Source organism: Camellia sinensis, chromosome 7 (genome assembly GCF_055761805.1).
Source record: "Camellia sinensis isolate YWXY chromosome 7, ASM5576180v1, whole genome shotgun sequence".
In the NCBI taxonomy this organism is placed as follows: Eukaryota; Viridiplantae; Streptophyta; class Magnoliopsida; order Ericales; family Theaceae; genus Camellia; species Camellia sinensis.
In genome coordinates, this window is record NC_138967.1 from 49037434 (window position 1) to 49059882 (window position 22449).

The 22449-nt window shown below is 34.2% G+C and overlaps 2 long non-coding RNA genes across 3 annotated transcripts in view; one reads left to right on the forward strand and one right to left on the reverse strand.

Annotated features, from left to right (window-relative positions):
* LOC145795086 (uncharacterized) overlaps window positions 1–22449 on the reverse strand; it is an 83058-nt gene that overhangs the window by 49513 nt on the left and 11096 nt on the right. The gene's annotated exons all lie outside the window — the stretch shown is intronic.
* Window positions 14770–21586, forward strand: LOC145795085 (uncharacterized). Of its 2 annotated transcripts, XR_014335297.1 has the most exons (3): window positions 14778–15438; window positions 17108–18093; window positions 20745–21586. It is a non-coding gene; the product is annotated as an uncharacterized LOC145795085 (long non-coding RNA). The 2 variants fall into 2 exon arrangements; XR_014335296.1 differs by lacking the exon at window positions 20745–21586 and having other exon boundaries at window positions 14770–15438; window positions 17108–18620.

Genomic DNA, 22449 nt, shown 5'->3' on the forward strand with positions numbered 1-22449 from the left:
GACTTGTTATCAGTGTGGACAACCTGGGCACATGAAGAGGTTTTGCCCACAGTTGAGTGCCACTTCGGGAGCGTCTGGTTCTAGGCAGACGCAGGGTTTTCAGCCAGCTCAGTCTGTGCAGGCCTCGAGGGCCAATCCGGGAGCTTCGTCATCCCAGTCTGTGCAGCAGTCTTTTGCTCCGAGAGGTGAGCAGGTAGACCAGGGGCCTACGGGGCGCGTGTATGCTGTTACCGCGCAGGATTTAGTACCGGCTCCATCAGTAGTGAGAGGTACTTTTCTGTTTTGCAACTCAGTTGCTAATGTGTTGATAGACACAGGTGCATCTCATTCTTTTGTATCTGCTGCATTTGCATCTGTTTTGGAATTGGAGTTAGCACAGTTAGCATCTCCTATTTGTGTGGTATCGCCTTTGGGTGGTGAGTTGATTCTGAAACAGGGTGTTAGAGGATGTGATATAAAGGTCGCCGACTATAGGCTTCCTTTTCCGTTTGTTGTCATGCCCATGAAGGGTTTTGATGTTATTTTGGGTATGGACTGGTTATCGTCATACCGGGCTGTTATTGATTGCTACCGCCAGAGGGTTACATTGTGTACCTTGAGCGGGGAGTGGTTCCATTTCTTGGGAGACCGGGTTGGTAGTGTTTTGCCACCGGGGTATGATTCGCGAGGGCGAAGTGAGCTTAGTAGTCTACTTGCCAGCTTTGAGAGTGGTGAGAGTGGTGAGACCCAGGTTGTATTACCGAGGGTGGTTTGTGAGTATTCGGATGTCTTTCCCGAAGATCTTGTTAGTTTGCCACCTCACCGAGAGATAGAGTTCTCTATTGATTTAGTGCCTGGTACGGCGCCGATTTCTATGGCACCTTACCGTTTTGCTCCAGCAGAGTTGGTTGAGTTGAAAGTTCAGCTCCAGGAATTGCTCGATAAGGGCTTTGTTCGCCCTAGTGTTTCACCGTGGGGAGCACCGGCACTCTTTGTTAAAAAGAAAGATGGTGCCTTGAGATTGTGTATAGACTACCGGAAGTTGAATCGGGCTACGGTTAAAAATAAGTACCCTATGCCCCGTATAGATGATTTGTTTGACCAGTTGAAGGGTTCCCGTTGTTTCTCTAAGATAGACTTGAGATCGGGTTACCATCAGTTGAGGGTCAGGGAAGAAGATATTCCTAAGACGGCATTCCGTACGCGGTATGGCCATTACGAGTTTTTGGTGATGCCATTCGGACTTACCAATGCACCGGCAGTCTTTATGGACTTGATGAACCGGATTTTCCGGGAGTTCTTAGACCGATTTGTGGTTGTTTTCGTGGACGATATCCTTATCTATTCGTCTTCTGAGGAGGAGCACGAGGCACACTTGAGAGTGGTGCTTAAGTTACTTAGAGCCCATAGGCTGTATGCCAAGTTTGGGAAGTGTGAGTTCTGGCTGAGGGAAGTCAAATTCTTAGGCCACGTGGTATCCGGGGAAGGGGTGTCTGTTGATACATCCAAGGTTGAGGCAGTGCAAGATTGGGCACAGCCTAAGAGTGTGTTTGAGATCCGCAGTTTTCTGGGATTAGCTGGGTATTACCGTCGGTTTGTGAAAGATTTCTCCAGGTTAGCGTCACCGTTGACTAGACTGACTCAGAAGGGAGTCAAGTTTGTGTGGAGTGAGACTTGTGAAAAATCGTTCCAAGAGTTGAAAATTAGATTGACCACCGCTCCGGTGTTGATTATTCCGGAGAGAGGGTTGGGTTATGCGGTTTATTGTGATGCTTCACGAGAGGGTTTGGGTTGTGTGTTGTTGCAAGAGGGAAAAGTGGTAGCTTATGGCTCACGTCAGTTGAAAATACACGAGAAGAATTACCCCACACACGACCTAGAGTTAGCAGTTGTGATCTTTGCCTTGAAAATCTGGAGGCACTACCTTTATGGTGAGAGGTTCGAGGTATTCTCGGATCACAAGAGTTTGAAGTATCTGTTTACACAGAGAGACTTGAATCTGAGGCAGAGGAGATGGATGGAGTTCATCGAGGATTATGATTTTGAGTTGCATTATCATCCGGGAAAGGCCAATGTTGTGGCCGATGCCCTTAGTAGGAAAACCATTAGTGATGTAGCTTGTATAGCCATCCGGGAATGGGAGATGTTGGGAGCACTGGGCGAGTTTGATTTGCTACTGGGCGAATCTGTTGAGGCTGCGGCCTTGTTTTCTGTTGTTGCGCAGCCTACACTTGTGACTAGAGTGTTAGAGGCACAGAGAGGTGACCTTGAGGTAGAATCCCTCCGAGAGAAGATCTCCAGTGGGAAAGTTGAGAAGGGTTTGACGGTGTATCCCGACCTGAGTGTGAGATACCGAGACCGTTTGTTTGTACCGGAGGCTTGCCGAGAGGAGGTACTCCGAGAGTTTCACCATTCGCGCCTTGCGGTGCATCCGGGAGGTACTAAGATGTATCAGGATTTGGGTCGCCAGTTTTGGTGGCGGGGTATGAAAAGAGATGTGGCTGTTTTCGTATCGAAGTGCCTTACTTGCCAGCAAGTGAAGGCCGAGCATCAGAGGCCAGCGGGTTTGTTGCAACCCTTGCCTATTGCCGAGTGGAAGTGGGAGCATGTCACTATGGACTTCGTTGTAGGTCTTCCGAGGACTCAGCGGGGTAGTGATGCTATTTGGGTGGTTGTAGACCGGTTGACTAAGTCGGCGCACTTTATTCCTATGCGCGTGAGAGATTCGGTAGATCATCTTGCCGATTTGTACATTCGGGATGTAGTGAGATTGCACGGGGTCCCAGTGACGATCGTCTCAGATAGAGATCCTCGTTTTACTGCTAGATTGTGGCAGAGTTTGCAGAGTGCCTTGGGCACTAAGTTGACCTTTAGTACGGCTTATCATCCTCAGACTGACGGGCAGTCCGAGCGTACTATTCAGATCCTCGAGGATATGCTTCGGGGTTGTGTCCGGGACTTCAGTGGGACGTGGGAGAGGCACTTGCCATTGGTAGAGTTTGCCTACAACAACAGTTTTCAGTCTAGCATCGGTATGGCACCGTTTGAGGCCTTGTATGGCCGACCGTGTAGGTCTCCAGTTTGTTGGGCCGAGGTGGGTGATGCACCTTTGTTGGGTCCGGAGTTGGTTAGGGAGACGACGGAGAAAATTGAGCTTATCCGTAGGAGGCTTGTTACAGCCCAGAGTCGACAAAAGAGTTATGCCGACCGTAGGAGGAGGCCTTTGGCGTTTGAGGTAGGTGATCATGTCTTTCTGAAGATATCACCTAGACGAGGCCTGATGAGGTTTGGGAAGAGTGGGAAGTTATCCCCTCGGTTTATTGGTCCTTTTGAGATCCTTGAGAGGATTGGTGAGGTTGCTTATCGATTAGCCTTACCACCGCAGTTGTTCGGAGTGCATGACGTGTTTCATGTGAGTATGCTTCGGAAGTATGAGCCAGATCCATCACATGTGCTGGATTGGAGCGATTTAGAGGTAGATGAGGATGCCTCGTATGAGGAGAGACCGGTTCGGGTCTTGGATAGGCGGGATCAGGTCCTGCGTGGCAAGACCATTCCTTTGGTGAAAGTCTTGTGGAAACATCACGGAGTGGAGGAAGCCACTTGGGAACGTGAGTTGGAAGTCCGTGAGAAATATCCGGACTTGTTTGTTGATGTGTGATCTTGTATTTAAATTTTACATTATGTTGAACTTAAGAGCTTTTATATATGTCTTAAGTTGTAAAACATTGAGAATGTTTTGATTATTGGAAGCATGTCTTGGAACTTGCCTCATATGGTAGTTGGATGTAACACTATATATGTTGAATATATTGTTGACATTGGAAAGTTAGTGCATAATGTTGGTGCATGTTGAAAATACATATGTTGTTTACATATTGTGATATGTCTCTATTTAAAGGGATGGGATGACCGGTAATGGGTCGAATTGTTGAATGTTAAATTGTAACATTGTCTAAAATGAAGGAAAACTTGTTTTGAAAACTTGTGTTTAATTTCGGGGACGAAATTCTTTAAGGGGGGGAGGTTATAGCGATCCCGGGTTTACCCTTGTTGTATAGTGATCCGGACATGTGTTCGTGGATGTTGGTAGTTGTTTATTATCTTGTTTACATCCTTTCTTACTTTGTATTTGAGTTATAGGATGTGTTGAGCGGGTTTGTTACAGGTTGGTTGAGTTTAGAAACCAAAACTAGTTGCCCAGATTTTTGGCCTGTACGCTCGAGCGGAGGTGTTGGCGCTCGAGCGTAGATTACACCCATTCAGTATTTTCCTGTGCAGCGTTGTACGCTCGAGCGTGGTATTGGCCGCTCGAGCGGGGTTGTCTGAGTGCCGCTCGAGCGTAGGGATTGGGAGCTCGAGCGGAGGCCTGGTTCTGCAAAAGTGCTGGGCGAGTGCATTCTGCGCTCGAGCGGGCGGTTGGCCGCTCGAGCGGAAGTCTGTGAGTGGCCGCTCGAGCGGGGTGTTTTACGCTCGAGCGGAGACCTGGGTTAAAGTCCCGAATTTGTGACTCTTCAAATCACTTTTTCACTTTCTCTTCTCTCTCTTACTTTTCCAAAATCACCATTGTTGAGCCTCTCACTCTAGACTCTACCTTCTCTCTAGGTTTTGATCTAGTAGGAGTGATTTACTCACCTTTGGCCTTTACAAAAAAGTTGTTGATCGTCGAGGGCTTCATTTTAATCTGAAAATCTCGGGTTTTGGAGCACGTTGGGTTTTGTCGTCTTCTCCTTTGGGACTCCGAATTTGAGGTAGGGATAACCTACTCCTCTCTATGGGTTTTGTCTTTAAATTTTGGTATTTTGAGATGTTGGGCTTGGTTTGGTAATTTTGTGAAAGTTTGGGGCTTTTGTGTAAGTTTACAAAAGTTGGGGTTTTATTCATAATAAACCTAGATGCATGTTTGGCATAGAAAAATGGAATGATTGTTGAATCATTGATGAAAATGGGACCTAAGGGTTGAAATGGTAATTATGGAAAATGGCCTAATTACTTTGTTTAATTAATTGGGATAATTAATTGGTGAGAAATGAGGAAATGAAATGTTGATTGAATATCCATTTGTGCATTTATTTTCTGTTTTAGAAATGACTGCTTTGGGCTATCGGTGGAGGATAGTCGAGATTGTTGTAGACAATGCATGATGATTAGGTAAACGGAAACTAATCAATGGAATGTGTCATGGAACTTGACGGTTGATAGAATACATTAATTGTGTGTATTGTGTGATTGTATATAGAACCAATGTGTTTATATACGTTATGTGTAGAGGAGGAGATAGGGGATGTACTCCGCGGTTTAAGGGAAGATAGGGGATGTACCTCTAAACCAGATAGGTATTGGGAGGAGATAGGGGATGAACTCCGTAGACAGAGCTCATATGCTTGTCTAGAGAAGTGAAGATAGAGCTCATATGCTTATCTTTGTGAAGTGTGGATACAGCTTGTATGCTTATCTGTGGATATTGTTGATATACATATCTGTTGTAGAATGTGGATACAGCTTGTATGCTTATCTGTGGATATTGTTGATATACATATCTGTTGAGAATGTGGATATAGTTTTTATGCTTATCTGAATGTGAGATATAGTTTTTATACATATCTGTGGAAATGATGATAGAGCTAGCATGCTTATCTGTTGAAAAAGGGAAAATGAAAAGTAATTAGGACTTGTAAGTCGTTGACATAAATATGTAATTTATGTGATTGTATCAGTGTTGACCAACTATCAATTGCTAATGTTTTAGTCATTGTCCATGGTTGGTTTAGTGTATTTCTACTGGGCTGTGGCTCACCCTATATGGGAATATCATTTTCAAGTACAGGAAGCATGCCACCTCCAAGGACATAGCTTGGGAGGCTAGAGGCGGACATAGCGTAGTTGTTTTACTTTTGATGTATTACATGTAACTTCAAGCCAAGGGCTTAATGTGTAAACGAGTTAGTACTCTTTTGTTGTAACCAAGTGTTAACTTGGAAAGCTGTAAGCCCGTAGGGCATTTTGTTTTGATGTTAACAAGTAATACTTATGTAATGAAACTCAATGAAATAAAGGAATGTGGTTAGTTTATATGTAAATGCATGTCTTATCTGATGGGTTTAATGTTATTATTTGGAGGGCGTTACATTCTTCACCCAATCTCTTATCTCCATCATCTCCTTTATTCTTGTGTTCTTGAGTTGAGACTATTGAAGAATCTAAGCCTCTCATCATCTTCTAGAGAATTCGAAATTGTTCTTCAAGGATCTTCGAATTTTCTAACTACTTTCTTGAACCATCTCCTACACAATTTAAAACGTAATCCAAGTTACACATTAAATTGAGAATGTCACATGAGAATGCAATCCTCTACCTGCTTTTGGTGTCCCTTCTAGGCCTCATTAATCCTATTGGTGCATTGTGATGACCTGGATAACAACATTAATTAGTATTTTATTTTTGATATTAGATAGTTATTATCCATGATAAGTAATAAAACTAAACAACAAACAATCCCCTAATTTGTTAGGACTCCTTCATAAATATAATGCACAATTAGAAAATCAAAATAAAAAAGGAGTTGTTTTTCCCACTCCACTTTACGAGAAATTCTATTTCCACACACTTAATTGTCTCAGTATACATTTTCTATCAGTACACACACTTATTAATTTGATTATTAATTAATATTCTCAATCCACACACTAAAAGTTACAATTATACCATTCACTCATAATCATTGTACATACACCACTCAACCCTCCTTTTCACACTTTTTTTTTATTTTTTTATTTTTTTTGGTCTGAAGCTTTTGTTTGGTCTTTTGGTTTTAGGATTTTTATGTTTACACAGTGAAAAACTACACATTCACTGTGTGGAACTGTATTGCCGGGAAGGTTCTTGAGAGGTCTAATACAACATGGTCTATCAAATTGGTTTACATGGAGCTAAGAAACAATATATAGAAATTTTGAATTTTTGCCTGTGAAATTTAATCTCAATGTCAATACTGATCTTCATTTTTTTTTTTCCCCATTAGCATCAGTACTATGAAGAATCGGTGGTACCATTTGAAACATTTGAGGAGGCATTGAAAAATGAAAGCATTCGAGGGTTGTAGTTGACAGACATTAAAATGAAAACATTTGAGGAGGCATTAAAATTTGATAGACCAATTTGATAGTGAGAGACTCCTGTTTAATTTTGTAGGACAAGTGAACCAATTTGATACTATTTTTTCAAAAAAAAAAAAAAAAAAACCTTTGATATTGTAATAAGCATGTTTTTCTAATCCAAATTTGGTCTTACATGAGAGAAACATGGAAAGGGATAATTAAAGCAATATAAGAGATGTTTTGAGAGTAAGCATTAAAGAAGTGTAGAGTGTGTAACAAGTAAAGTGACAATAATGAGTGTTGTTGGATGTCTATTATGATTATTTTTATTTAGGATATAATTGTCATTAAATTAATATTTCATTAAGTGTGTGTCCTAAGCTAATTAGGTGTGTGGAAATAGAATTTCCCCCACTTTACTCTAAATATATTCCTTTTTTTTTATCCTAATTATACATAGTTACATTAATACCCTTTTACACAAAATATACTCCCTGAAAAAATCAAAATTCCAAGGGTATTAATGTAACTATGTATAATAAGGATAAAAAAATATATATATATTTGGAGTAAAGTAGAGTGAGGATAACGACTCCCAATAAAAATCCTTTTAATAAAAATTCAATTTAATAGGTAACCCTTAAGTACAACGATAGTTGCCTCATTAGTGAAACCACAAAAAGTAGGTGCCAAGTTAATATTTGGGTGTTCCAATTATCCAGTAAAATTAAAAAATTTGAACAAAATTGACTTTTTTGGATTGGGTTGGGTTGGATTGATTTTCTAGTGTATTCGTTTGATTTTGGATTTTCAAATCATCAAATCGATAGAATTGAGTTGATTCTTAGTTTAGACCTTACTTAAATTGAACCAACCAGATAACCAAACGTATATATATTTTCAAAATTTTATTTATATTGACATGTTTTTCATTAATGGATGTATTACAATGGACTTGATTTCAAGTAATAATTTCTCATATACAATAATTAATTAAGTGAATGAACGAAGCAATAGGAGTTTGAGTCAGATTTCTAACTTGATTTTAAATTGTATTGATTGTATTAATGAATTTAATTTGTATTGGTTATGTTTAAGTTTGAGTTAGATTTATAGGAAATATCATTTTGCCTCTCAAACTTTTACACATTTTTCAATTTGACCCCCAGACTTCAAGTAATATCAATTTTACACCTAAACTTTTAAAATTTTGATCAATTTGGTCCCCACCGTCACATTCCATCTACAATTTGACAGAATGTGCTGACGTGATATCAAAATTCATTTGAAATTTCATTTTACCTCTCAAACTATACCTTGAAAATTAATTTGCCTCCCAAATATATAAAAATAAATAAATTTAACTATTTAATAAATAATTTTTTTATCTCAATAATGAAAAAAAATTAAATTTTAAATAATATATACTTTACAAAAAAAATAAAAAGTAATAATAAAAAATATAAAAATCGTCATTTAGAATTATCTTGAGACTATGAAGTATGGATAATTCAACAAACATGTCGTACACGTACTGGGTACTTACCGATGCATGATATTTTTGTTTACGTACCGGGTACACAAAACATGTACTCAAATTTTTCCTTATTAATTTTTGACGTATCCAGATATATCTAGTATATACCAAGCCATGTCGTACCTCAGTCGAAATAATATTTTCTTCTACTACAAAGGTAAAATTCTTTTTACTAAACTTCTTTTTCATTTTTAGTTTTGTACTTAGTATGGTTTTAAAATTAAGTTATGGTTTGTAAGTTATTTAATATAATGATATTTAATTCTGATTTATCTTATACCTATACTTTTGGCATTAAATGTCAATTGTAGGTTGGATTTTACAAATTAAACCATTTTATCCATTTTATATTATTCCAAATTAAAAACAAATATTTTTTTACAAATGTATTAAGCTGTATCTGTATCTTACTTTTTTTTGAATTTTACTGTGCCAACATACTCGTATAGTACCAATATTAGTGCTCATACGTGTACCTGTACTTCATAGGTCTCAAATTATCTCGAGTCAATCTTAGAGAAACTTATTGACCTGAAAATTTCTTGGCTACTCTATGTATGTGTGTGTGCGAATTGTAACTAGCTTATTACCCAAATTAATTTCAATATAATTGATCGACTAATAGCAATTTTAAAATTGAGTGGTAAAAAAATTTCAAAATTCGGTAAGTACCTGGTACGGGTACGACATGTTTGTCAAAGTACCCACACGCTTCATAATCTCAAGATAATTCTAAATGAGGATTTTTCTTTTTTTTTTTTTGCAAAGTATATATTGTTTCAAGTTTAATTTTTTCATTATTAAGATAAAAAATTATTTATTATTTATTAAATATTTAAATTTAATTTTTTTAATATTTGGGGGGCAAATTGATTTTTAAGGTATAGTTTGGGGGGTAAAAATGAAATTTCAAATGAACTTTGGCGGTACGTCAGTACAGTCCGTTTAATTATAGACGAAATGTGATGGCATGGGCCAAATTGATCAAAATTTTTGAAAGTTTAGGTGTAAAATTGCTATTAATTGAAATTTGTGGTCAAATTTAAAAATGCATGAAAGTTTGAGGGGCAAAATAATATTTCCTCTTAGATTTAATTGTATTGGTTTGCATTAAACAATATTTTTTTTCTTTATGTGTTATGTTTAAATGTTAAAGACTTATTCATTTTAATTATTTATTATTTATTAATTCACTTATTTTTAATATAGTGGAATTGTGGTTTCAACTTGAACTACATTGGATTTGGTTGGGCTGGATATAATGTGTGATTGGTTTGGTTTTGGATCTAGAAACTTAAAATCGATTATGATTAGGTTGATTCTAATTTGATGTCAAACCAAACTAAACCGATCCATGAACACTCCTAATTCATATATTGGGATTCGTTAATTTAATTTCAATTTTTTTTTTAAATAGAGTCTTAAGTTTTAATCTTTTCAGATCAAAAGGATAACACAATTTGAAAGATTATATTATTTTTATCTATTTTTTCACATGTGCACTATTCACTTATTTGTTCACATGTCAGTTATCTATCAACGTATTTGTCCACCCATAATTTGCAGCAACCTCCAATGACTTTTGCTGCTATTTTTTCGATGATTGATTGGCGATCATCTGACAGTAGTGACATGAAAATTAAAAAAAAAAAAAGAAAATTATCTAAAATAATAATTTATCATTTTTATTAAATAATTTCATTAATCAGGTATTTATTATTAAAAAAATCCTCGGACTTAATGCCATATTCCCCGTAGAAAAGGACTTGCCAATAAAACCCTGGTATATAAAACCTGCCAATGTTTAAATCATAAATTTAAGATAAATTTATTAAGGATAAAAAAAATGATGACCAATGCGTGTAGGAAACATGACAACTCATGATGTGGATGTTTGGGTATTGCTTATTTTATTTTATTTTATTTAACAAGCCGTCCCTATGACGTGAGACTATCTATAGATGTCATAATAGATTTCAAACATAGGACATTCGTTCACGTAAACAAACATCATTTCAAAAATCATGACTTCTCAAATCACATTTGGAACATAATTCATATGAACATATCTTTACAATAACGTTACTCACAGTGGGCTTCCGAAAATGATCAATCAATCTTCGAATGTTGACCTACAAACACAAAAGTATATAACACAAACATATCTTATCATTACACATGCACTTGGCCATTACGGCTTAACTTTCTTTCCATGATTCTTGTTCTTTCTTATCACGTCACATGCTCGAAACACACACTTGTAATCTCTTAACTTATAGTATATTCTTTTCTTAGTTTGTTTTATATAATAGTATAGATAACACGGTAAATGTGGGATTGACCAAATTCATTTCGGAAGTTGATTTTATGGTAAAAAACAGTTTGTTTGGTTTTCAAAAAATTGAAATATTTTATTTTTCATGTTTTTTTATTTTTATTAAATTTTTTTAATATTCTATGTAATTTTTTTAATTTTTAAATACACTTAACATAAATATACTTAAAAAGTATAATATTTATAAAAAAAATATTTAGAAAATTCACTAAATACCAAAAATATAAAAAAAAAAATGAGAATTCAGTACATTTTTCGTATTCTTATATATTTATTGATTTGAAAAAAAAAATTATAAATATTTTGCTTTGTAGATACATCTAAATAAGATGTATTTAAAAAAGTAAAAAAATTATTTTAAATTTTAAAAATATTTATTAAAAAAAATTACGAAAAATAAAAATTATAAAAAATTAAAACAAAACTTAATAAAATTATTATAAAGTATCGCATCACTTTTTTAACTTTCGGTACCTATCTTTATAAAAAATTAAAATACAACTAAAATAGCTAATTATGCAAATCTTTGGACGGAAGGCCATGTTTGTTTTAGGAGATAGAGATGGGAATGAGATTGAGGGATTTGGAGTGTATGCTGTGTAGGGTACACAACAGCTCCTGTTGTGCAGCCAAATGGGCTCATTTCGATAATTTGAATCGTTCACATTTTAGAATACATCAAGTAGAATATACCAGCAAAAAATCAAGTTAATCGGATATCGTTTACCCTTTCATCTACTCACATTTATATTCATTTTAATACTTTAAATCACAATTGTTATTTATTTTTGTAGATACAAATGTGAGTGAATGAATGAATAAACGATATTCGATTTACTTGATTTTTTTGCAAATATGTACTAATTGATGTATTCTAAAATGTGAACAGTTTGAATTATCGAAATGGGCTCATTTGGCTGCACAATAGTGGCTGCTATACACCCTGTGCAACAGCTACCCCAAATCCGAGATTGAGATGGAAGAGGGACCCACTATATGTTGTATTTGTTTTGGGAGATGGAGAGGGAATTCATAATCCCATAGGATTAGGATGTGCGGCCCCGTTTGTTTTTAGAGGTAGAATGGAGGGAATTGTTAGTGAAGAGATTAAGTAAAATTGTGTTTGTTTTAATGATAGTTGTTAGTGTAGGGATTGTTAAATTATCAATCCTCTCTTCATCTCTCAACACAAACACAGTATTAGTGGGTCCCACCTCACTACTAATCACAATCCCCTCTCTAACTCTCCAAATAAACGGGGCCTTAGTGTTGAGATTGAGATGGAGGAGGTGGATGTGGATGCGGAGGTGGTATTAGGAAATTAGTCCTCCGACTTAGTTTTTTTTTTTTTTTAAATGTTGGGGATTTTTTTTAACATTAATGTTTAATATTTTTGTATTTTTTGTTAAGTAAAAATTATAATTTTTTTGTTTTAATATTTTTATATTTCTTTTATAGGGTAATAATTTAACAATTCCTACCTAATAACTATCATCAAAATAAATATAATTTTACTTAATCCCTTCATTATCAATTCTCTCACTAATAATTCTCTCACTATTAATTTATTCACTATCAATCCCTTTTATTCTATCTCTGAAAATAAACAAAACTTAAATAACAGTTAGAGAGTTAAACAAACGAAACTTAAGGAGCAATTAGAGAGTTGAACGACGTGACATAATGTCTACATGGAAAATACAAAACAAAAGCACACGCACTTCCATGAGCATACCAACAACAATAGCCCTTGTCCATACCGTTGCTTTTCTTTTTGAAAAGTGCTCGGAGATTCGAAAAGAAATATTATTAAATTTTTTATTAAGGGTTGGTTTGGGGTGTCTTAAAAAAGTGTACTTTTTGTCTTTTTACGAAAAGATGTGCAGAAAAGTAGAGAGGTGATGTGATGGAAAAAAGATAAAAAGATAAAAAGATGAATTATATAGGTTATGCCAAACAAGGCTTAAGTATTTTATATAGGTGGAGATAAGTATTAGTGAATCTCACACTAAGATATTTGGGGTTGTTGCTATATATGGGTGGTGTTTGGGAAGTTTGTGTGTTGGGTGTTTTTTTATTTTTTATTTTTTATACTAAAAGATAAATTTTTTGTAAAATTAAAAAAAATAAATTTAAACAAAATATCATATCTAATCATAAAAAAATTTAATTATTTTTTCAAACACCAAAAACTTTTTATCCAATAATATTCTACAACTAAAAAAATTTACATAAAAATTTACTTCCCAAACACTCACATGGTACGCAACAGCAATTATTGCACACTTAATTGGGCCTATTTCAGGGCTTAATTTGGCTTATTTCAGGGCTTAATTTGCTAATCTAAATCGTTCACATTTTAAAAATTATCGAGTAGAATACATTTATAAAAAATCACATTGATCAGATATCGTTATCTCTTTCATCAAATTATATTTGCATTGAGTTTTATATTTCAAATTACATATATCTTTTTTTTTAATTGTAAATGTAATTTGATAAAAATGCCAACAATATTCAATTGACGTGATTTTTTATTAGTATATTCTATTCGATAATTTTTAAAATATAATTAATTTAAATTATCAAATTAAATTTTAAAATAGACCCAATAAAATATATAATAATTGCTTTTACGCACCGCCAAAGAATTTTCATACTCTCTACCTTTGAACATTAGGGATTTGAAAAATCACCACAAACAAACAAACAACCAATAACAAGAGAAGGAAGCTTCTCACTGTGAATCTCATTCCCCGTCCTTTCCCCGTCCTTTTCTTTCTTTTTGGTAACTCTCTCTCTCTCTCTCTCTCATATACCCATCTTTTAATTTTTTTTCCCTCTACGTTTTGAATCTCGTCTTATTATCTTACTGGAGAAGAAAAGAAGGGTCAAGTTGTGTATTGATTTTTTATTTTTTTCCCCTCAGTTTTCTCTGGAAACAAACAAGGGTATATGATTGTAGTGTGCTAGTTTTGAATCTTAGGCTGCGTTTGGTAGAGTTTTGTAAATATGATTTGAGAGTATGAGTTGTATTTTGAGTTTATGAGTTGTGAAATTATGATTTGAATGTAGAAAATTTGTTTAGTTATGATTTTTGAATAAAGTGTTGAATTGAGTTTTGAATTGAGGATAGAATTGAGTTTTAAAAGTTTGATTTTTACATGTAAAGTAAGAAAATTTGTTTGGTTATAAGTTTTGGAAAGAGTTTTCAAAATTTAATTCAAATTATTATAACTCGTAACAAAATATACTACTTTCACACTATTGAAAATTCTGATCAACACTCATAATCAAACTCTTTTTAAAATTCAATTAAAAAAATTATTATTAATAGAAAATAACATTAATCAATTTTTTAATTGAAAATACTACAAAAGAAATAATTTTTTTTAAAAATAAATATTCAAAAAATTTAAATCATAAATATTTAATAATTTAAATAATTTAATAAGTAAAAAATTAAAATAAATATTCAAAAAATTTAAATCGTAAAAATTTAAATAATTTAAATATTCAAAAATTTTAAATAATTTTAAATATTAATATTTTAAATTTAAAAACAACTCTACACTCAAATCGTAACCAAACACATAAAACAAAATTCAATTAAGAAATTATTTTTAACACTCGTAACCAAACGCATACCTCGAAACTCCATACTACTTTCACAACTCTGCACTCAAATCGTAATCAAATACATAACAAAAACAAATTAAAATATTTAAAAATATTTTTATAAAATAGAGTTTGAAAATATTTTTATAAAATATTTTAAAATTTCTCAGTGTACTCGTTATGATTGTAGTGGGTTAGTGGGTGTCTTCTTGATCTTGCTATTGCTTATCTCTTACTCTCTGCATCCACTCTTGCATTTTTCGCCTCCAAATTTCTGGGATTTTTGGGCCTTTTCTTACCTTGTCCTTCTAATGGCCTATTTGGCAACGCCAATAGCAATTATTGCTTGAAGAGGCAATTAATTGATTGCCCAATTGAGACAGTCTCTTCTGTTCAACTGTCTGTGAACACAAAATTCCCCTTTGATTCAATTGACGCGAAAAACCCAGATTGCCAATTGAATTTGAAGTTAATTAAAGATCAAAACAATTGTGTTGATGGGTTTGTTGAAATGGAAGGCGAAGCGTCTTGTAGCTCAATAGCGGGTGTTAGGAAGTTGCAAAATGTGGTTGAGAGGGACTTGATTTTGAGGAATGAATTGGTTAGGGGGTTTGATGTAGTGAATTCATCAGTTCATGTCAAGAAGGGAGGGTTTGATCTCAAGGGTAAGGGGATTGAAAATCAGAGGCCAAGGAATGGTCTTAGGCGGCGTCGAAAAGGTCTTGCTGATTATGCCAAAGTTTTGCCTGTTTCTTATGACCCTTCATATGCAAATGATAAGTCACATTTTAGTATTGATCGTAAAGGGAATAATGATATTGAATGAAGTTCACTGCCAGTCGGCTCTGGAGCTGATGCTAATCACTTCAACTGTGAGTGTTGATTTTGATCTTGGTTTGTATTCTATCCATTTTTTTTTTTTCATTTTATCCGAAACTTTGCACCTTAACTGAAAAGAAAAAGAAAAAAAGAAAGAAGAAGAGAGGCATTAGTGTTTCATTTAGTGAACTCATGTATCCTGTGTATTTTGTGTTTGCACTTTCACATTTTTTAAATCAACATAAGTTGTGCTGTAATCTTACACAGCTAAAATAAAGAAATTGAAGAAGTTTGGTGTTGTAAGTGCAATAACTTATAAGAACAGTTTCTTGTATATGCTATACATGAAAAGTCACAATTTCAACTGACAATGCATAGATAATACCCCAGTGAAGACCTTTCTGGAGAAATTATGTCTTATAATTTTTTTAAAAATCTTGGCCATTCTTGGCAAAGGGATGGGAAGGGATTTTAAACAATAAAGGGATGTCAAATTCGTTGGTCTTGAAATCCTTTAGTTATTTTAAAAACAAGGATTCCTAAATTCTCCTAGGGTTTTCAAGGATAGACTCGGAGGTCCCATATGCACGTAGTAAAAGCTTTTAAAAGAGTAATATTTTAAAATCCTTAAAACAAAGAACAAATAGCGGAAAAGTTCAAGAGCCCTTCAGATGATCGAAATTATTCATCTATGTGTGTGTGTGTGTAGGACGGCTTGTAAGGGAATTTTTTTAATTTTTTGTATTGGTTAAACTCACCCCCTAGGTTAGTCCTTCATGTTTCTTTGACGATACCTACATTTTTATTCTTAATTGATCAAATCCCAAACAACTAGATTTGTTGAACTTGTAGTTTTTCTTTCTCTCTGAGTCATAGATACATAATTAGGGCTGCAAACGAACCGAGCGAAGCTGAGCTTCGAGCTCTACTCATTTATTTATCAAGCTCGTTTATTGAGCTCGAGCTCGGCTCGGCTCGGCTCGGCTCAATAAATTTTTTTAAACATTATTTATATTATTTAAATAAAAAATATTATTTACATTATTTGATATATAAATAATGTATTTATAATATTATTTTTATATATTTATATATTATTTAATATATAAATAATATATTTATTATATGATTTAAATAAAGATAAATGGGCTGAGCTTGACGAACCGAGCTTATGCGAGCTCGATCTCAGCTTGTTTACTAAACGAGCCGAGCCGAGCCGAGCTGAGCTGAGCTTGTTCATAAATAGCTCGGTTCATTTGCATCCCCATACATAATACAGCTTTGGCCTCTTTCTTACTTAACGTGGATATAATATAATGCAGATAAACATTGACAATAAAGAAGAAAGAACAAATAAAATGCATTTAAGAAAAGAAAAAGAAAAAGAAAAAAAGAAATGAAGAGGTTCTGGTTTTAAACAAATGGACTACCACCAATACATATATGGCAAGGGTTAAAGTATAATTTTTATGTCTCTTTTTCAATTAGCACTTTAAACTGTTAGTGTGAATGTTTAAACCTCAAGGATTATTCCTTGTGCTCTCCTCAGGGCATAAGCTTTGCTCCCATTTCAAAACAATGTTTTGGACATGAGTTGTCATGAATTCTTGGCTGGTGTATCAGATTTTACGTGGAATCTTACACAACATAAATGAAAGCATTCATAGATCCATGCTTAGGTTATTGCTATGACAATGCTATTGTGTGTGGTATGTGATTTAGATGACGAGGACGCTCCAGTTGTTAATAATTTTGGGGATAGAGCTTCACATGGCTTTCAGTTGGATGGAACTCTTCATGAAAAGAAACTAGCTTAGAAAAGTGAATCATCCTATGAAGAGATAAAGAGTAATGTGCAGAAGGAACTGGGTTATGAAGGTAACGAGAAAAATGCAATCAGAATCTTGGAACAGGCACTTGAAGAAGAACAAGCTGCTCGTGCTGCTCTTTACCTTGAGCTTGAGAAGGAGAGAAGTGCTACTGCTACAGCTGCAGATGAGGCCATGGCTATAATACCGCATCTACAAGACGAGAAGGCATCCATAGAAATGGAGGCTTGGCAATGCTAGAGGATAATAGAAGAAAAATCTGCTTATGATGCTGAAGAAATGAACATCTGTAAAGAAATTCTTGTGAGGAGACAGAAAGAGAAGCATTTCTTGGAAAGGGAAGTCGAAGCTTATGGGCAGATGATTCATATTGGAAATTAACAGTTACAAGATGACATTCAGTAAATGGTGAACACACAGAGAACAGGCTGATGCTCCAACAGCTAGTGAATCCATTGACAAGAAGGAAATTGTAAAAGATAAAAGTTCAGTTAATGAGGTATTGTCTATTGATAAGCAAAAGTGTACACCCTTGCTCTTGGAGAGGAATTATGAATTTCCGGATGGGACGAAGAAGCTGATCTTCAAGCAAGGATATGTAGAGAAATCTATAGTTTCTGGTCTGCAGAAAAATTTGATGTCAGCAGCTGACAATGAAAGACTGAAAATTGACATGGAAGTTGAGTGACTCGGAGAGAGGTTAAGCATTGTGCAGGAACAAAGACAAAAGCTCAACTTCTCTGTGGACTATCGGGAAAGGGAAAAATTTCAACTGCAACTTGTAGAAGATATAGCATAACAACTTCGAGAGATTTGACAGCTAACAGAACCTAGAAAGGCCCTGTGCGCAAAGCTTCTTTGCCCCTGCCATCCTCTAAGGTTTGATGTTAAATTTCTCTTTCATCATTATCTTCATCTATATCAAACACAGTAAGGCTATGTTTGGATTATGCATTTAGGTAGGGATTTGGAAAGAGAAAGGAAAATGGGAGGAAATGGAGAAAAAAATTATCTTATATTTCATGCAAATTTCCTTCACCTTTTCCTTTCCAAAGACCTATCCAAATCCATTATCCAAACACAACTTAAGTGCACAAAGTTACAATGCTTACTCTTTTGAAGCAAGGTTGTTAAAATCGGGATCCTACGTTGGATCGTTGGAAGTGTTTATAGGATCGGATCGTAGAATCGGATCGAGGATCGTAAGATCCTACCGAAAAAGACAAATTACATAATAATTTAATTTAAATAAATATTTCTAATAAAATATACACAAAATGAACTTATATTCTATTAAAAAGAAGTGAAGATATTGTGAAAAATATAATACTCCATGTAAAATGTACATATAATATTATGCAATAGAAAATCCGACGGTAAAAATTCTGTATTTTATCAAAAAAGAAGGTGAAGAAGAAGAAGAATTCTATAACAAAATACTTTACAATGTACAATAATGCATAAAAAGTGAAGAAAAAATATTTAACAATATTGGAAATGAAAATAGATTAAGAACTCAAAAGAATAGCTTAGTCGAATGATAAGGTTTGTCGTTAGCATCCCTAGTGGAGCGGATTCGAGTCACAAAAATAATTTCTCCAGAAATTGGGATAAAGTTGCAATTATCTTACCCTTCTTAGACTCCGCTAAAGCTAAGTTTGTTTTTCCGACTATTTAATTTTCTTAAATTACCGCAATATTTGAATGTTTGTTTCCTAATTTGTTTTTCTTAGTCTATTTGATTCAATACTACTTAATTTTTAATATTTATTTTGACGACATAAATTGGTATTTAGACAACAAACATAAAATTTACAACAAAATATGTCATACAATACAAAACAAGGCTTATAAATTGGATCGGATAGGATCGGATTCGGATCGAGATTCTACGATCCTATAAGATCCCACTACTAGGATCGAAAGATCCTACCTACAAAGAGTTTTTTACATGATCCGGATCGATTGTACTCAAATGGATCGTAAGATCGTAGGATCGTAAGATCCGGATCGGGATTCTGATAACCATGTTTTGAAGACCAAAACTTCACCCTCCTCCCCGCTCCCAGCACCATACTAATATTCACTACAAACTTCATTACCTTTTTATTGAAAAGCTTTCATTAATCCCATTTGATTCTTTGAATATTAATATATCTATATATTTGCTCTTTGGTCAAATTTATTCATCTGACCGTTGTTGCCATTACGATCATATATTTCTTTTTTTTTTTTTTATAGATTTTGTTTATAAGGCCATTTTTCTCTAGTTGTTAAAATCGCACAAAAAGGATCTAGAACTTATGCGAAAATCTTAGAGCTACAATTTTGAATGATCAGTATTCAAGTTTTACAAGACTTGAGTTGCTATCAAAGTTAAATGAGCTTACTTCTCTCTTAAATTGCCATCAAAGTTAAATGAGCTTACTTCTCTCTTAAATTACCATCAAAGTTAAATGAGCTTACTTCTCTCTCTCTCTCTCTCTCTCTCTCTCTCCAAACTTTCATTACTTTTTATTGACATACTTCCATTAATTTCTCATTTGATTCTTTGAATATTAATTTGTTATATCTATATTTGCTCTTGGGTCAAATTTATTGAACAAAATTTGTATATCAAGTATTTTTACATTCGTATGTTGATATTTTGTATTATGTATGAACTTATGTTTATGAGATTATCATTTTTAATATTAAACATGTTTCGTTTTTCTTCTTCTTAACAAGTGGGAAGTTATCTATAAGTATAATTAGTAAAGTAAAGAAAATTAAATACATCCAACAATAGGAAAAATCCCTATAGTGACTTAAACCTAACATAAAAATTAGTACACATATTCGATCATATTTAAAAACTAAACAAAACACACAAAAAATCATTATAAATCTCACTAAATGTGATATTAAAATAATAACATGTTTGTTAGTATGTTTTCCTGAAGTAGTGCAAAGAATCAAAAAATTTATGGCTTTGGTCGATTGCCACCACTATTATGCTATTGTTAGGTAATGTCAAAGAAAAGTTGCTGTAAAAGTGTACCTTTAGGAGTTCACAAACACTCATACAGTATGGATTTTGTTGCTTCATAAATACATATAGGCTCTTTTTTGGTTCCCCAGAACAGTGAGGTAAAAAGAAAAGGAAAGGGAAAGGAAATGAAGAGGGAAAAAGAGGAAGAAAAAGTAAAAACATAAAGAATCCATTTATTAGAAATGTGATTTTGATTTGATTGCGGGTTTCCTGTGTCCTCCTCCTTTGGTGGTTAGTCATGTTTCCCCATTTTCCTTACTGTTTTACAATGAAAACTGGGTTACTTCAAAACAAGAAAATTCCCTCAAAATATTGTCCTTCACAATTTTCCAATACAGCCAAACAAAGAAAAGGTAAAATTCCATTTGATTTCTTTTTCCTTGTAATTTGCAAGTCTCAAAAAGTATTTGAATGCTTGAATATTTTCATCTGCTTGGAAATTAATATTTTAGATAAAAAAAAGTTGGGGTTAATTACCTTGTATTTGTTACTCCTTTAGGGTTAGTCATCTGGGCTCAACATATTGGTTGTCTTTAGACATTCGCTTCATCCATTGATCTGCTGCATTCATTTTAACTGGAATGTGGAATCCTCTCTAACAAAAGACATCATCATCGAAGTCCTCTGAAGTATGCAGTTTGCTGGATCATTTTCTTGGGATCCTAGAATTCCTGCAACAAGTGGATAAGAGGTATGTACTTTCTAGTTTTCTCTCATCAGTGTTGTAAATCCCTTCTAGCCACACAGTACCAATGTAGGGGTACCACTTGACAAATAGGTCTTCATGGATGGCACCAGTTCCATTTGTTGTCTGAAGTTCGTAAAAAGGCAGTGTGTTATGACCAGATAGTATTTATTATTTATTAATTATAATTTCTTAAATTTCATTACATACATTGAATCAAATCATATCAATATTATCAGAAATGTTATACAACAGCAGTTTATGTTTCAATCATTTGGTACTTTCCCCGTCAGTTTTAGGTCTGCCTGTAATCACCTATGTGGCATGATTTTTAGAATCTTGAAAGTAAAAGACTGCTTTGATTTTTGCATTTGGGTGTTGGTTGTATGTTCTCGATTATGTAAAAACATTATGCATTTTTGGTGTAGCAATGCAAATAAAATCCAATATTTGATGGTTGATATATGTGGCTAAAATTAGAATCGCTCCAGGAAATATTGTCGATAATTAAAAGAAAGAAAGACTCCAATATTAGTGATTACTCTTTTTCTTTTCCTCTTAACACCAAATGTATTTGCAGTTATGCTTGATAATTTTGGATAAACAGATGCATTGGTCAGCAGAGTTAGGTAAACATAGTGGTGTAAAAATGGCCTGGCCTAGGCCCACTTGGCTCTCTTCAAAAATTGGACCAGGTCGGGGCAGCTTAATTCCAAAAAATATTGGCCCAGACCCATGGGTAGTCGGGTTTTGGGCCTCAGGATTGACTTTTTTATATAAAAAAAAAATCACCAAAACAGCTTGCAAGTGATGTTGGGCATCGGGGCGGATCTAGACTAGGCTCATCGGGCTGGGCGTCAGGCAAGCTTCAGGCTGGCGAGCCATTTTTACACTCTTAGGTAAATGTAGGTGAATAGTTGTAAGTACTCTTGTCTGAGTCCTTTATTATTAAATTTTCTTAGTAGATTTTTGTTGGGTGTTGAGACCATGATTTTTACCCTTTTGGGTTTTCCACATAAAATCTTTAGTGTTTTTATGTGATTCCTTATGTGTGTTTAATTGTTTAAAGGCTAAAAATTGAGTAATTAATAAGAATTTTTATTAATCGGCTTATTCACCCTCTCTGGGTAAGTTAATATTTCAAAGAACACTAGTGGATGTGGTGCGCGCTATGCGCAAATGATGCCCATTACAAAAATGTATAATTTAAAATGAGTGAGTGAGATAATAGGATATATATTTTTATGTAAGCCTAGAATGGAGCCTAAAAAATGAAGTACGAGAAAGTATGGAGGATAAGAGTATGGAGGAGAGCCATACCCATTACATTCACCACCTTTGAGGTTTAGAAAAAATACAATGTCACACTTTTAACATAATTAAATTAAATATAATTAGCCTCACATTTTTTACATAATTATATTAATCTTCCTTTTTGTATGGTTAAAGCAATCAAAAGTAATGTCAATAGTAGGTAGATAATGAAATAAACAAAGATAATATGATAAAATTATTTTTT